We start from the raw sequence: 16,116 nt of genomic DNA, 5'->3' as shown, positions 1-16,116 counted from the left end.
GCCTGTATGGTCAGCGGATGGTAACGGTTGTGTTGCGGTTGTGTTTTGGTCAGACAACAGCGACCTGATAGCGTGCATGGTGGTGAGTAAGGAGGGCGGTCAGGCCCAGCGGTTCCTGGCGGTGGACGTGTACCAGATGAGCCTGGTGGAGCCAGAGACCAAACGCCTGGGCTGGGGAGTGGTCAAGTTCGCTGGCCTGCTGCAGGTAAGACAGGGGAGGGGGGGAGGGGGGGAGGGAGGGAGGGGGGGAGGGAGAGTGGGAGAGTGGGAGAGTGGGAGGGAGGGAAGGTGTGAGCGAGGGAGGGAGGGAAGGTGTGAGGGAGGGAGGGAGGGTGAGTGAGTGAGGGAGGGAGGGAAGGAGGGAGGGAGTGAAAGAGTGAGTGAGTGAGAATATTTAAATATGTTTGCGTATATATAGGAGGGTCTAAATTGTTAATCGCCGCTTAAATACCATCTTTCAGGACTTTTTCGATGATTTTAGTACAGCTTGTGACATGAAGTATGAAATGAAGAATAACTCCCTCTCTCTCTCTCTCTCCCTCCCCCGCCCTCCCTCCCCCGCCCCCGCCTCCAGGACATGCAGGTGTCGGGGGTGGAGGACGACAGCAGGGCCCTGAACATCATCATCCACAAGCCCAGCTCCAACCCCCACGCCAAGCCCCTCCCCATCCTGCAGGCCAACTTCATCTTCGCCGACCACATCCGCTGCATCATCGCCAAGCAGAGGCTGGCCAAGGGCCGCTGTGTTGTCCAGCAACACTTTCTTTATTTTCTTTAGAAAAAGTTAAAGAGTTCATATTTGATAACAATGTATATACATATTTTAGTTAATATTTGATGTAGTGACACCACTTCCGGTTTACCGCAAATCTACTTCCGGTTTGGGAGTTCATCCTTTGCCAGAGAGAGACCGAGACGTTATGTGTGTTCTCCATTCATCATCCAACATCCAATGCAGATTTACACAAAGCAATGTTGTAAGTACGAAATATCAAGTGTTGGATTGGTAGCTTTATATATTAGTCATCATTTGTTTGGAATATTATGTTTTTAGTTATTATTTTGTAGCTGGATTGTTACCACAAAAAAGAGGACTTTCTAGCTAACCACTGTTTGTTTACATCCTGTTGAAACATGTTTTGTGCTGTTTGTCTTGCAGTTTTTACCAGTTCAATACACCTGATTTGAAAAGCCACTCTACGCCTCTTTCTTTGATGAACTTTATTGACAAGGTTTAGCTAGATGTTACCAGAGAACATCATAGTAAAAAAACAGACTTTCACCATCTGATTTGGATAAGATGTCATCCCACGGAAGCAAGAGGTCGGTGGGGAGCAAAGATACAGCGTCCTCCGGAAGTGTGGTCCGGGCCCGGGCCAAAGCAGAGGCGTTAAAGGTGAGAGCTGCATACGCAGCTCAGGAAGCTAAATTAAAAATGGAAACGGCTAGACTTGATACCGAGTTGGAAGTGCTTACATCCCAAAGAGAAGCAGAGGTAGCCATGGTAGAAGCACAAACCTTGGAAAATGCACAATCAATGTTATTAACGTCTGAAGTCAGGGAAGAAAAATCGGAAAAATCTGTATCTGAGAGGACAAAAATGGAACGCACACATAGTTATGTTCAAGATCAAATCGAGCTAAGGAGTACTTCTCCCTCACAACACTCATTGGCACAGCCTGTCGTTCACTCACTTGATAACAGTTCACTCGACAGCTTTGTGACAGGGACATTACCAAGTAACCTACCTGTGGGACGCGTCACACAACAGTCTCAGCTCAACTACAATAAGCCAAATCCTGAGACACAATACACACATCCTGAAAGAATGTACTTACCTCCACCAAACCTACCTGATCCTCCTAAAGTTGAATTCAGGTCTGAGTTTGTAAAACCAACACCTACCTTAAATGTAAATACGCCATCATACGTTCCCCGACACACTCAGCCAGCTAGCACACCAAATCCAATAGAGACTCTAGCACAGTATTTGGTACGACGAGACCTTGTTAACTCAGGTCTGTACCAGTTTGACGATAAACCAGAAAATGATTGCGCATGGTACTCATCATTCATCAGCGCAACCAGTGAAGCTAGCCTGACAGCAATACAAGAGTTGGATCTCATGACCAGATGGCTCGGAAAGGAATCTGGAGAACAGGCGAAACGCATAAGGTCAGTACATGTTAACAACCCCAGTCTCGCTTTAAGCAAAGCATGGGAGAGACTACGTGAGTGCTATGCAGCCCCCGAAATCATAGAGAAGTCCTTATTCCAGAGACTAGACGGCTTCCCCAGGATTTCATCCAAAAACCCCATAAAGCTACGCCAACTTGGGGACCTGCTTCAGGAGATCCAAAGAGCGAAGGAAGATGGATATCTCACCGGCCTTACTTATCTAGATACTTCCCGCGGAATTGGACCAATCGTGGAAAAGCTTCCATACCAGCTACAGGAGAAATGGTTGACATCGGGAACGCGGTACAAAGAGCAAAACGACGGCCGCTTCCCCCCCTTTCACTATTTCTGCAACTTTGTGAGCCAAGAAGCCAAAAGGCGAAACGACCCAAGCTTCATATACCAAAGCTGTTCCACCACCCAGACAAAACAAGACAGATACAACGGGAAGAACGGCAACAAACCCATCCACGTGAACAAGACGGATGTCTCATCTCAAGTTGACCCCAACAAGAACTGTCCATTGCATGGCAATAGACCTCACCCTCTCAAGAAGTGCAAAACCTTCAGGAACAAATCCCTCGATGATCGAAAGGCTTTTCTCAAGGAGAAAGGAATATGCTTCAAATGCTGCTCTACAACTTCCCATCTTGCCAAAGACTGCGAGAGCGACGTAAAATGCTCGGAGTGCAACAGCACTAGACACGATGCGGCCATGCACCCCGGCCCATCGCCTCAAACAAACAACAAGGCTCCTCCACCGTCACAAGAGAACGGTGGGGAGGAAGAAGTGCAACCTAAAAAAACTGAAGTGGATGAAGCTGAGGTCAGCGACACTGAAGTCAGCGACATAGAGGTCAACACAAGCTGCACAGAAATATGCGGTCCAGGACAGTGGGGCCGTTCATGCTCAAAGATTTGCTTAGCAAGGATCTATCCCAAAGGATCAAAGGATAAAGCTATAAAAGCTTATGTAATGATGGACGGCCAGAGCAACCGCTCTTTAGCCAGACCAGAGCTCTTCGAACTTTTCGGCATGGAGAGTGAAACCTTCCCATACCGTCTCAGAACATGCTCTGGCATCATAGAAACATCAGGAAAGAAGGCAGAAGGACTTCAGATGGAGTCACTGGATGGAAAAGTCCACATCTCTCTCCCAACACTCACTGAGTGTCCTGACATTCCAAACAATCGGAGTGAGATTCCGACCCCAAACGCAGTTCAGCACCAGCCTCATCTCCGTCATCTTACTCAACAAATTCCAGAACTGGACCCCAAAGCGGAGATACTCATCTTACTCGGCAGAGATGTTCTTCGTGTTCACAAGGTCAGGCAGCAAGTGAACGGACCACATGACTCTCCCTTTGCCCAACGTCTAGACTTAGGGTGGGTGGTAATCGGAGAGGTCTGCCTAGGGAGCATGCATAAACCTACAGTCAATGCATACAAGACACATGTGCTCGACAGCGGACGGCCTTCAATCTTCGAGCCCTGCCCAAGCTTCATGCACATCAAGGACACACATCAAGGCTTCAATAAGCCTGACAAAACTCCTGAGAGGATGCTGGGACAGACAGTGTTCAACCGACCGAACCTGAACACTGTTCTAAGAACCTGATCACTGTTCTAAGAACCTGATCACTGTCCTAAGAAGACACTTCCTTTTCTGTGAATCTACGTAGGCTGTTCTAAGAACCAACCTAAGCTGTTCTCAGAACGTACTTAGAGTGTTGAAATGCGTCCATTTCACACTCACACACCAAAGCATCCACATCACACACACACACACACACACACACACACCAAAGCATCCATGTCACACACACCCGTTGTTCATGTTGTCCTCCAGCGTGACTGTTGGGTAACCGAGGAATAATCTCATTGGTGGAATGTCTGGATTGTCAGTTATGTAGAGGCCGCCGTGAAACCTGAACACACACACACACACACACACACACACACACACGTATAACACTACTTGCTCTGTGAGTGTGTGTGGACCCGTGTGGGTAGTGTTATTAATTTTGTATATTAGCTATGCTGTCTAGCCCCCAGGAATTTCCAACATCATCTCTTCTGTGTGTGTGAGCTGACCACCTCCATGTTGTGTGTGTGTGTGTGTTTCTGTCCAGGCTTCGCGGTGGCCCACTGTGTGTCCCAGCACAGCCCCTCCCCCTTGTCGTCGTCCCCCCCCCCCCTCCAGTGGGAGCGGCAGCACGGGACGCTGTGACTCTGTCACCGCCAGCACTGTGTCAGCACAGAGCCCAGGTAACACACACACACACACACACACACACACACACACACACACACACACACACACACACCCCCACACACAGACACACACACACACACACACACCACCCCAAGGACTATATCAGCCAGAGCCCTACAGGTAACACACACACACCACACACACACACGCACACACACACCACCCCAAGGACTATATCAGCCAGAGCCCTACACGTAACACACACACACACACACACACACACTCACACACACACACACACACACAAGGTATATTCTTACACAGACGCACACACGCACACACACACACACACACATACACACACACACACACACACACACACACACACACACACACATATACGGTATATTCTTACACACACACACACACACACATACTCTCTCTCACACACACACACACACACACACACACACACACACTCACACACACACACTCACACCAATGCACGCGTACACACACACACTCTCTCAAATAAATGCACACACACACACTCACTCACACACACTCACACAAACACACACGCACGCACACAACATCAACAGCTGCTGACTTGGACCAAGCTGCTGACATTGACCAAACCATAATAATCCATCATATTGGCAGCTTAGCGGCCAACCTAAGCGTGACTAGACGCCCTGCTTCAGCTGAGCCACACACAGCTGACCAGACGCATGCTTAAGGCTCAGGCCGGAGCAAGTCCAATTGCGGGGGGCTACTGTTGCTGTTCAGTTCACTGTAAATATGACGCTAAATGTGTTTGCAAACGTGTCATTTTACACTGCGATCTCACACGGCGTATTGGCCAGGATAGCGGTTGAACACAGGCGCAGTACCTGCGATCTCACACGCCGTATCGGGAAGTGCAGCGGTTGAATACAGTTGCAGTAACAACACTTTTATCTAGATCTTTTTATTTGTTGTCTTATTATATTGTTAGAAAGTTTATCTATTTATTTTCTATATATATATATATATATATCTATCCTTGTCATTTTTATTTTCTTACTATCCTCCTTTTTCTGTATTTTTAATGCTGTATGTAAAGCACTTTGAATTGCCCCTGTTGTATGAAATGTGCTGTACAAATAAACGTGCCTTGTTGTTGTTGGCAACCACGTGACGTCTGTTCCTGTGCCCCCCCCCCCCCCCCCCAGGAGGGAAGTACGTCCCCCGGGCCATCCTGGTGGACCTGGAGCCCGGCACCATGGACTCGGTCCGCTCAGGCCCCTTCGGACAGATCTTCAGACCCGACAACTTTGTGTTCGGTAAGGACGGCTGGGGGGTGTCCCATCCACGTCGCTGAAGGAAAATCCAGACTTATTTTGAGCGGAGCATATAAAAAATAAACCTGGACTCTTCCTTTAACAACGTTGTTATAGTTGTTGTTGCTGTTGCTGTTGCTGTTGTTGTTGTTGTTCTTCTTCTTTTTCTTCATCTGACAGACAGACAGACAGTCTAACCTCTCTTCCCCCTCTTCCCCTCTTCCCCCTCTTCCCTCCAGGCCAGAGAGACAGACAGACAGACAGACAGACTAACCTCTCTTCCCCTCTTCCCTCCAGGCCAGAGAGACAGACAGACAGACAGACAGACAGGCAGACAGACTAACCTCTCTTCCCTCCAGGCCAGAGAGACAGACAGACAGACAGACAGACAGACAGACAGACAGACAGACAGGCAGACAGACAGACAGAGTAACCTCTCTTCCCCCTCTTCCCTCCAGGCCAGAGAGACAGACAGACAGACAGACAGACAGACAGGCAGACAGACAGACTAACCTCTCTTCCCCCTCTTCCCTCCAGGCCAGAGAGACAGACAGACAGACAGACAGACAGGCAGACAGACAGACAGACTAACCTCTCTTCCCCCCCTCCCTCCAGGCCAGAGAGACAGACAGACAGACAGACAGACAGACAGACGAACCTCTCTTCCCTCCAGGCCAGAGAGACAGACAGGCAGACAGACAGACAGACTAACCTCTCTTCCCCCCCTCCCTCCAGGCCAGAGAGACAGACAGGCAGACAGACAGACAGACAGACTAACCTCTCTTTCCCCTCTTCCCTCCAGGCCAGAGAGACAGACAGACAGACAGACAGACAGTCTGGTTTTAAATGTTAAGAAGACTGAGGAGATGGTGTTCGACCCCAGAGGTGTTGGGGACCACAGGCCTGTGGTCATCCACAAACAATCCATCTCGCAGGTCGCCTCTTACAAGTATCTTGGGGTTTTCATTGACAACTCACTCACCTGGAGCACTCATGTAGATAGCCTATGTAGCAGATTACAACAACGACTACACTTCCTACGCCGCCTTAGAGTTCATGGTGTTGACCAAAAATGTATGCTACTCTTCTACCAGTCTGTCTTAGAGAGTCTCATCAGATACGGCATTACATCTTGGTTTGGTAACCTATCTGTACAATTAAGGTCCAAACTGGTCCGACTGATACAGACTGCATGGAAGATCATAGGGGTGAAAGACCACTCATCCCTGCAGTCTATTTTTGAACAGGCTACTCTCAGACAGGCTAATAGAATTCTCATGAATCCCTCCCATGTCCTACATGCAGAGTATGAACTGCTGCCCTCTGGGAGGAGGTTCAGAGTCCCCCGCTCTAGATTAAATGATTTGATTTGATTTGATGATTTGATTTTATTAATTCATGCTTGCAGTGGAGCCAAGGCCCCACTGAAAAACTGCAGAACTTACATAGATATGACACACAATATTAACAACAATTACACAACAATTTTAAAGTTTAAAAATATTTCAAGGCGGCAAAGCAAGGGCAGGTAGCAGTCATGGTAGCCATGCTGTATTATGTGTGAGTCTAGATATTGTCATTGTACAGTCTAACTGCAGTATGCAGGGTTGAGTTTTTCAGCCTGCTGGTTTTGGCCTTTGGTTCAGCCAGCTTGTGCTGGTTCCTCAGTGTCCTGGCAGTGCAGCTGCCTCGTGTTGGAGGTAGCAGGTCATGCAGAGGGTGTTGCTCGTCATGCATGTTCCTGACCAGCTTCACTGCGGCCTCCTCCCTCCTTGTCTGGAGTGATGGTAGGGGTTGTGAGATCTCACCAGCTCTCCTTCTGATGATTCTGCAGGCACGTGTCTGGACTCGCTCTAGCTCAGCCTGTTGTTTTTTAGAGCAGCCCACCAAGAGCACTGAGCCGCATTCCAGACACGGCCTGATGAGAGTGGTGTAGATGGGGATGAGGTCATCCGCAGGTAGACCGTGTCTTGCCATGACCGTGAGATAGTGCAGCCACTTGGAGGCAGTTTTTATTGCCTTCTCAATGTGCACATCTCCAGTCAGCTTTTGATCCAGATGGTATCCCAGATACTTTGTTGTTTCCACAACAGGTACTTCTTGTCCCCCCAGCATCAGCGGGGGAGGTTGTGGTGGGTTCCGGGCAAAACATATGCGCAGCTCAACCGACTTTTTCCCATTGAGTGTCATTTTGTTCTTGGCTGCCCATTCGTCCAGCCTTTGTGCCTCCAGGGGCATTGATGGGTCTGACATGATGTTGGATATGGGAATTGCTCTCGACAGCGCAATGTCATCTGCATATCCCACATCAAGAGTGTCCTCAAACATAGCATCCCGGGTGGCCATATAGAGGAGGAAGACATATGGGGAGGCTACCCCCCCTTGTGGCACCCCAGATGTGACTTCGATCCAGGGGCTATGAGCCCCATTTGCCACCACTCTTTGTCTCCTCCCTGTGATGTAGCTGTGTATCCAGGCTGTCAGAGATGGGCACAGTAACAAGTCCAGTATGTTTTGCATCAGGGTTCCGTGGTCAATTTGGTCAAACGCCTTTGACATATCTGCCAACAGTACTCTCACCATTGTTGGATTGGAGTCGGTTTCAGTGAGCCAGGTGTGCATTGCTCTAACTAAAGCCGTTGTGGTGCTGTGCTTGGGTAGATATGCATATTGGTTTTTGCACACGTTGAGCACAGTGGGCATGAGCTTTTTCAAGACAAATCTTTCTATTGTTTTCCCTACACAAGAGGTTAGGGAGATGGGACTCCAGTCTGAGATTGAGCCAGGGTCTTGGCCTTTGGGTATGGGACAGACATTTGACTCTTTCCATATATCAGGGACACACCCCTGTTGGTAAGAGCAGTTGGCCAGATGTGTGATGACCGGAGCCAGGTCCTCTGCCAGTTCTTTAAGCAGCCAGGTTGGAATACCGTCCGGCCCACCTGCTTTCCGGGGGTCCAGCCGAGTAAGGGCTAGCTTCATCTCACCTATGCTACAGATGTCACTTTGTGTGGGGGGTCCAGGTAGTGGGAAAACACAGTAGGGTGTTGTTTTAGTCCATGACTTGGCAAAGAAGTTGTTCAGCGCTTCTGCAACTGTGTTTTCTTCAACTCCCTGTATTGTGATTCTTGCATCGGGTGATTTAGTTCGTCCTAGGCCTTTGTTTATAAAGTCCCACCACTGCTTGGGGTTCTTTTTCTTTAGATTTTGCATTTCATTTTTATAGTATCTTGTTTTGGCCTTGTGGATAAGTCTTTGGATGTAGTTTCTAATTTCGTTCCATTTTCCAACTTTCCCCCATTTGTTGTAGGCTTTTTGTCTTTTCTTTATAGCCTGCTTTATTTTCTCCGTCATCCACGGTTTGTCCGCGGTTGTTATTTTTTTCTGTCTCACAGGCAAGCATAATATGTCCATCGCTGTCTGGATATAGTTGTTAAAACTTGCTACTTTGGTGGTGATGTCCTCAACCTCGTAAACAGCAGACCAGTCAGTCATAGCTATGCATGTTGCAAGAGCCTCTTTTCTTTCGTTCGTCACTAACCGGCCCCTCCTTCGCTTCACCTGTTGTTTCTGCCCTGTTGTGTTTATTGGGCTCAACACCAGACACTTGTGGTCGCTGGAACCCAGGGGGGGCAAGGGTGGTTGGAGGGCTATAGAGTTTAGCCATGTTCGTAAAAATCAAGTCTAGGGTGGCCTGCCCTCGGGTCTGATGTTTGACTATCTGCCGAATATCAGATTTTAAAATAAAAAATTAAATAGATTTAAAAATTATTTTATTCCCGTTTCTGTTAAACTTTTAAACTGCACCAGATGAATGTAAACATATCTTGCTTATCGTTTTATTTCCACTCTTGTCTTAGGCCTTGTCCACACTACACCGTTTTTTTTGTAACCGGGGTTTTCCCTAAAAAAAGAATCGCGTCCACACAATCACAGTTATAAAAAAACACCATCCACACAAAACCGCGAACATTGTTTGAACCGCGCCAAAAATAACCAATAGCGTCTGGCTGCGCCCCTTGGCGAATCAGAAGTCTGGAAAACAGCTACCATTTCCGGTCCTATTATTATTATTATTATTATTATTATTATTATTATTCAAACTTCCTAAACATTTTGAAACATATTGGGCCCTATTATATACCCCGGTTTTCCCGTATACACCTCTCCGCTGAAACCGGAGTTTCTACAAAAGTTCACCCTGGCCGGAGTTCTCAAGAAAGCACGGTTTCAGTAACCGCGAACGCCGGGTGCGTGTGGATGGAAGGCAAAACCGGGTAGAAAAACGCCCGGTTTAAAAAAAAAACGGAGTAGTGTGTACAGGGCCTTAATCAGGGCTGCCTTCTGTTTGTGTTTCTATCATTCTGTATTGTCTGTTGCTCTTTGTTGGCTGCTGTGGGGTGTAAGCCCAATACAAATTTCCCAGTGATGGGACAATAAAGTGACTTTTGACTTTTGACTTTGACAGACAGACTAACCTCTCTTCCCTCCAGGCCAAAGAGACAGACAGGCAGACAGACTAACCTCTCTTCTACCTTACTTTGTAGTAAGACTGGACGATTTTATAGAAAAACAAAACCTACTGAGTGACCATCAATTTGGATTTAGAGCAAATCGATACACTACAATGGCAGTGATGGAATTGATTGAAAAAATATCCACAAAAATTGAAAGTAAAGATTATACTGTAGGGATATTCATAGATCTAAAGAAGGCATTTGATACTATTGATCATAGATTATTAATAAGAAAACTTGATAGATATGGAATTAGAGGGATAGCAAATTTATGGATTAGAAACTATCTTGATAATAGACACCAGTATGTACAAATAAACAATGATAAATCTGAACTGCTAAGGGTCACATGTGGGGTCCCACAAGGTTCAGTGCTGGGTTCAAAGCTGTTTATTTTGTACATCAATGATATTTGCAATGTGTCCAAGTTGTTAAATTTTGTTTTGTTTGCAGATGATACAAATTTATTTTGTTCTGGCAAAGATTTGGAGCAGCTTCTGGAATCAGTGGAAACGGAACTAAAAACTATAAAACGATGGTTTGACACAAACAAGTTGTCATTGAACTTAGAAAAAACTAAACTTATGATATTTGGAAATCGAAAAATTAATAGTCAAGTACAAATCAAGATAGATAATGTTGAAATTGAAAGAGTTTATGAAAACAAATTTTGGGGAGTTGTTATAGACCACAAATTATGTTGGAAAACACACATACTACTTAAAGACTAAAATATCAAAGTCTATTGCAATACTGCATAAAACGAAAGACATACTTAATCCAAATTCATTACACATATTGTACCGTTCTCTAATAGTTCCATACATAACTTACTGTGTGGAAGTGTGGGGAAACACATACAAAACAATCACAAATCCAATTTATTTACTACAGAAAAGAGCTATACGAATTAGAAACAGAGCTGCCTATCAAGAACCAACTAACAAATTATTCATAAACACCTATGATCTCAAATTTAAAGAATTGGTGGACTTCCAAATGGCACAAGTAATGTATAAAGTAAAAAATAAGATGCTTCCAGACTGTATCCAGAGACTATTTCAAGTTAGACAGAGTAATTACGAACTCAGAGGAATATGTATGTTTATGAAAACAAAGATTAGAACAAATGCAAAACAAAGATGTATAACAGTTAAAGGAGTTAATTTATGGAATACTTTTGAAAAGGAAATGAAAATGTGTAGTACACTAAAAGGATTTTAAAAATTATTTAAAAATAAGATGATTAACAAGTATAAAACAGAGGTTTAAATATAGTTTTTGTTTGGTATTTTTTGAACTTTTTGTTGACATGCGTAAGTGAAATTTTGTTTATAAAAGTTTCAATGTTTTGATTATGCATTCATGGGGGGACATGCATACATGTAACAAGGGTAGGCGCAATAAGCCACGGCTTCAGCCTACACCTTTTTGGTCCTGGTGTTATGAATTGTGACTGTGTACATTTTTTTTTTTATATCTGTATTGTGAATTGCATAGGGGACCAAAATAAACATTCTCAATCAATCAATCAATCAATCTTCCCCCTCTTCCCTCCAGGCCAGAGAGACAGACAGACAGACAGGCAGACAGACAGACAGACAGACAGACAGGCAGACAGACAGACGGACTAACCTCTCTTCCCCCTCTTCCCTCCAGGCCAGAGCGGGGCGGGCAACAACTGGGCCAAGGGCCACTACACGGAGGGGGCGGAGCTTGTAGACTCTGTCCTGGACGTGGTGAGGAAGGAGGCGGAGAGCTGCGACTGCCTGCAGGGCTTCCAGCTGACCCACAGCCTGGGGGGGGGCACGGGGTCCGGCATGGGCACGCTGCTCATCAGCAAGATCAGGGAGGAGTACCCCGACCGCATCATGAACACCTTCAGCGTGGTGCCCTCCCCCAAGGTAAACCTAACCCCTCATCTAAGGTAACCCCTCACCTAAGGTAACCCCTCCCCCAAGGTAACCCTAACCCCTCCCCCAGCCCTAACCCCACCCCAAGGTAACCCTAACCCCTCCCCCAACCCTGACCCCTCCCCCAAGGTAACCCCTCATCTAATGTAACCCTAACCCCTCATCTAAGGTAACCCTAACCCCTCCCCTAAGGTAACCCCTCATCTAAGGTAACCCCTCCCCTAAGCTAACCCCTCATCTAAGGTAACCCCTCCCCTAAGGTAACCCCTCATCTAAGGTAACCCCTCATCTAAGGTAACCCCTCATCTAAGGTAACCCCTCATCTAAGGTAACCCCTCCCCTAAGGTAACCCCTCATCTAAGGTAACCCCTCATCTAAGGTAACCCCTCCCCTAAGGTAACCCCTCATCTAAGGTAACCCCTCATCTAAGGTAACCCCTCATCTAAGATAACCTAACCCCTCCCCTAAGGTAACCCCTCCCCTAAGGTAACCCCTCCCCCAAGGTAACCCTAACCCCTCCCCTAAGGTAACCCCTCATCTAAGGTAACCCCTCCCCCAAGGTAACCCCTCATCTAAGGTAACCCCTCCCCTAAGGTAACCCCTCCCCTAAGGTAACCCCTCCCCCAAGGTAACCCCTCCCCTAAGGTAACCCCTCCCCTAAGGTAACCCCTCCCCCAAGGTAACCCTAACCCCTCCCCTAAGGTAACCCTAACCCCTCCCCCAAGGTAACCCCTCCCCTAAGGTAACCCCTCCCCTAAGGTAACCCCTCCCCTAAGGTAACCCCTCATCTAAGGTAACCTAACCCCTAAGGTAACCCCTCCCCTAAGGTAACCCCTCCCCCAAGGAAACCCTAACCCCTAAGGTAACCCCTCCCCTAAGGTAACCCCTCCCCCAAGGTAACCCTAACCCCTCCCCTAAGGTAACCCTAACCCCTCCCCCAAGGTAACCCTAACCCCTCCCCTAAGGTAACCCCTCCCCTAAGGTAACCCCTCCCCTAAGGTAACCCTAACCCCTAAGGTAACCCTAACCCCTAAGGTAACCCCTCCCCTAAGGTAACCCTAACCCCTAAGGTAACCCCTCCCCTAAGGTAACCCCTCCCCTAAGGTAACCCCTACCCTAAGGTAACCCCTCCCCCAACCAAACGTAATTCATATACTGAATGTATATTTACTCTCTCTCTCTCTCCCCTCCCCCTCTCTCTCTCTTTCTCTCCTCTCTCTCCCCTCCCTCCCTCTCTCCCTCTCCTCTCTCTCCCCCCCCCTCTTTCTCCCCTCTCTCCCTCCCCCCCTCCCCCCTCTCCCCCCTCTCTCCCCCCCGCCCCCCCCGCCCCCAGGTGTCAGACACGGTGGTGGAGCCGTACAACGCCACCCTCTCGGTCCACCAGCTGGTGGAGAACACGGACGAGACCTACTGCATCGATAACGAGGCGCTGTACGACATCTGCTTCCGCACGCTCAAGCTGACCACGCCCACCTACGGCGACCTCAACCACCTGGTCTCGGCCACCATGAGCGGCGTCACCAGCTCAACGCCGACCTGCGCAAACTGGCCGTCAACATGGTGCCCTTCCCCCGCCTGCACTTCTTCATGCCGGGCTTCGCCCCCCTGACCAGCAGGGGGAGCCAGCAGTACCGCGCCCTCTCGGTGCCCGAGCTCACGCAGCAGATGTTCGACGCCAAGAACATGATGGCGGCGCGCGACCCGCGCCACGGGCGCTACCCGACCGTGGCGGCGGTCTTCCGCGGACGCATGTCGACGAAGGATGTGGACGAGCAGATGCTGAACGTCCAGAACAGGAACAGCAGCTACTTCGTGGAGTGGATCCCCAACAACGTCAAGACGGCCGTATCCGACATCCCGCCGCGGGGGCTCAAGATGGCCGCCACCTTCATCGGCAACAGCACGGCCGTCCAGGAGCTGTTCAAGCGCATCTCGGAGCAGTTCACCGCCATGTTCCGCCGCAAGGCCTTCCTGCACTGGTACACGGGCGAGGGGATGGACGAGATGGAGTTCACCGAGGCAGGAGAGCAACATGAACGACCTGGTGTCGGAGTACCAGCAGTACAGGACGCCACGGCCGAGGAGGGGGAGTTCGAGGAGGAGGAGGGGGAGGAGGAGGTGGCGGCCTAAGGAGCTTGCTCTCTCTCTCTCTCTTTCTCTCTCTTTTTCTCTCTTCAGCCATCCATCCATCCATCCATCCATCTGTCGGACTCTTTGTCTGACTTTTTCCTCATCCTTCCCTTCCTCTATAGGGGAGGGAAAGGAGGAGGGAGAGGAGGAGGGAGAGGAGGAGGTGGCCTAAGGAGCTTGCTCTCTCTCTCTCTCTCTCTTTCTCTCTCTTTTTCTCTCTTCAGCCATCCATCCATCCGTCTGTCCGTCAGTCGGACTCTTTCGTTTTCCTCATCCTTCCCTTCCTCTATAGGGGGAGGGAGAGGAGGAGGGGGAGGAGGAGGTGGCCTAAGGAGCTGCTCTCTCTCTCTCTTTCTCTTTCTCTCGTTTTTCTTCTCTCAGTCATCCATCCATCCGTCCGTCCGTCGTACTCCTCGTCCTTTTGTCCTCGTCCTTCCCTCCCTCTCTGCCTTACCCCCCCCCCCCCCCCCCGTTCTCAATAGAGACATGTATACACAGATGTGCTCGTGTAGTCTTTTGGGTCGGTCGTTTTTTTCTTCCATTCTGTTACGTTATCTTAATGGAGACATGCCGTCCCGCATTATCCATTCATCCAGAGAAGCTGTTGCTTTAAACGGACAATTAATGACGACATGACTAGTTTGGCTTAGTTTGAATAAAGTCGTGGAAACATTAAACAAACGGGCTTGTGTATGTGTGTGTTTGATGCGTGTTTGATATCTGTTTTTCTGTGTATCTATCTATAATTGCTATCCTGTTATACTGAACTGACTAAATATATGTTGTACTGCTCTCCGTCTCTCTCAGAACCGGTACAGGTATGGTCAGCTTCTTTATGTACTGGAGTATTGACCAGTAAACAGTATATACTGTATATCGTGAAGAGGATCTGCAATTGCACCTGTGTCAGACAGTTACAGCAGATTGCCACCAGATGGCAGCATAACACCTCCTATTTGTCATCAGAACTCCACCAAGAAAGCTCTAAATGGACCTCTGGTCCTTTCAAATCTGTTCATATATCTGCGAAAATTGGATACGTGTAGGAAAGCTAGTCATTTCCCACTTAGGCCTATTTCTTACAACCAAGACAGGAGAACGAGGCACTCTTCTGTCCAGTTAAAATGCTTTATTGAGGCTCTAAGTCCCATCTGAACAGATTTTCTTCCCATTTTTAAACCAGAGAGAGACAACGTGGTCTGTATGAAGGATCCGAAGCATTGTATGGCCTACATAAACTCTTATGACCGGTTTGGCTGTCGGGTCAGGCTATGACGCATCGTATGGCCTACATAAGCCTTTATGACTAGTTTGGCTACAGGGTTATGGTTAGGGTTAGAAGCGGCGCATGGCCTACACAAGCCTTTATGACTAGTTTGGCTACAGGGTTATGGTTAGGGTTAGAAGCGGCGCATGGCCTACATAAGCCTTTATGTTTGGCTGCAGGGTCTGGCTATGATGCCTCGTTCAGTGGAAGAGACTTAATGCAAACATGTTGTGAGCTACAGCATGAGGTCACCAAACAGGAAGTGTATTCCTGTACTTCCTCTAAACGTGCCTGTCACAGGAAAAGAGACGGTGTGTGAGATGGAATGACGTGTTGGTGGTGTTCTAGGTTGAATGACATAATAATGGTGTTCTAGGTTGAATGACATAATAATGGTGTTCTAGGTTGAATGACATATGATGGAGGTGTTCTAGGGTGAATGACATTTGATGGAGGTGTTCTAGGGTGAATGCAGAACCTGGGCAAAGTGGATGTGTCTGAAATGGATTCAAATAGATAGACAGATAGACAGACAGACAGACAGACAGACAGACAGACAGACAGATAGACAGAC

General features: G+C 48.0%; 1 pseudogene across 1 annotated transcript in view; it reads left to right on the top strand.

Annotated features, from left to right (window-relative positions):
• LOC308151603 (tubulin beta chain-like) overlaps positions 1-14,275 on the top strand; it is a 33,626-nt pseudogene extending 19,351 nt beyond the window's left edge. The window contains exons 3-5 of the transcript in view: positions 5,608-5,718; positions 11,892-12,136; positions 13,479-14,275. The product of the transcript in view is annotated as a tubulin beta chain-like (transcript). The remainder of the gene's footprint in view (positions 1-5,607; positions 5,719-11,891; positions 12,137-13,478) is intronic.
• The last annotated feature ends 1,841 nt before the right edge of the window (positions 14,276-16,116 follow it).

Source organism: Nansenia antarctica (assembly GCF_963989245.1).
Source record: "Nansenia antarctica genome assembly, chromosome: 2".
Classification (NCBI taxonomy): domain Eukaryota; kingdom Metazoa; phylum Chordata; class Actinopteri; order Argentiniformes; family Microstomatidae; genus Nansenia; species Nansenia antarctica.
Note: the sequence above shows the minus strand (reverse complement) of the source record. Positions and strands in the feature narration are given on the sequence as shown.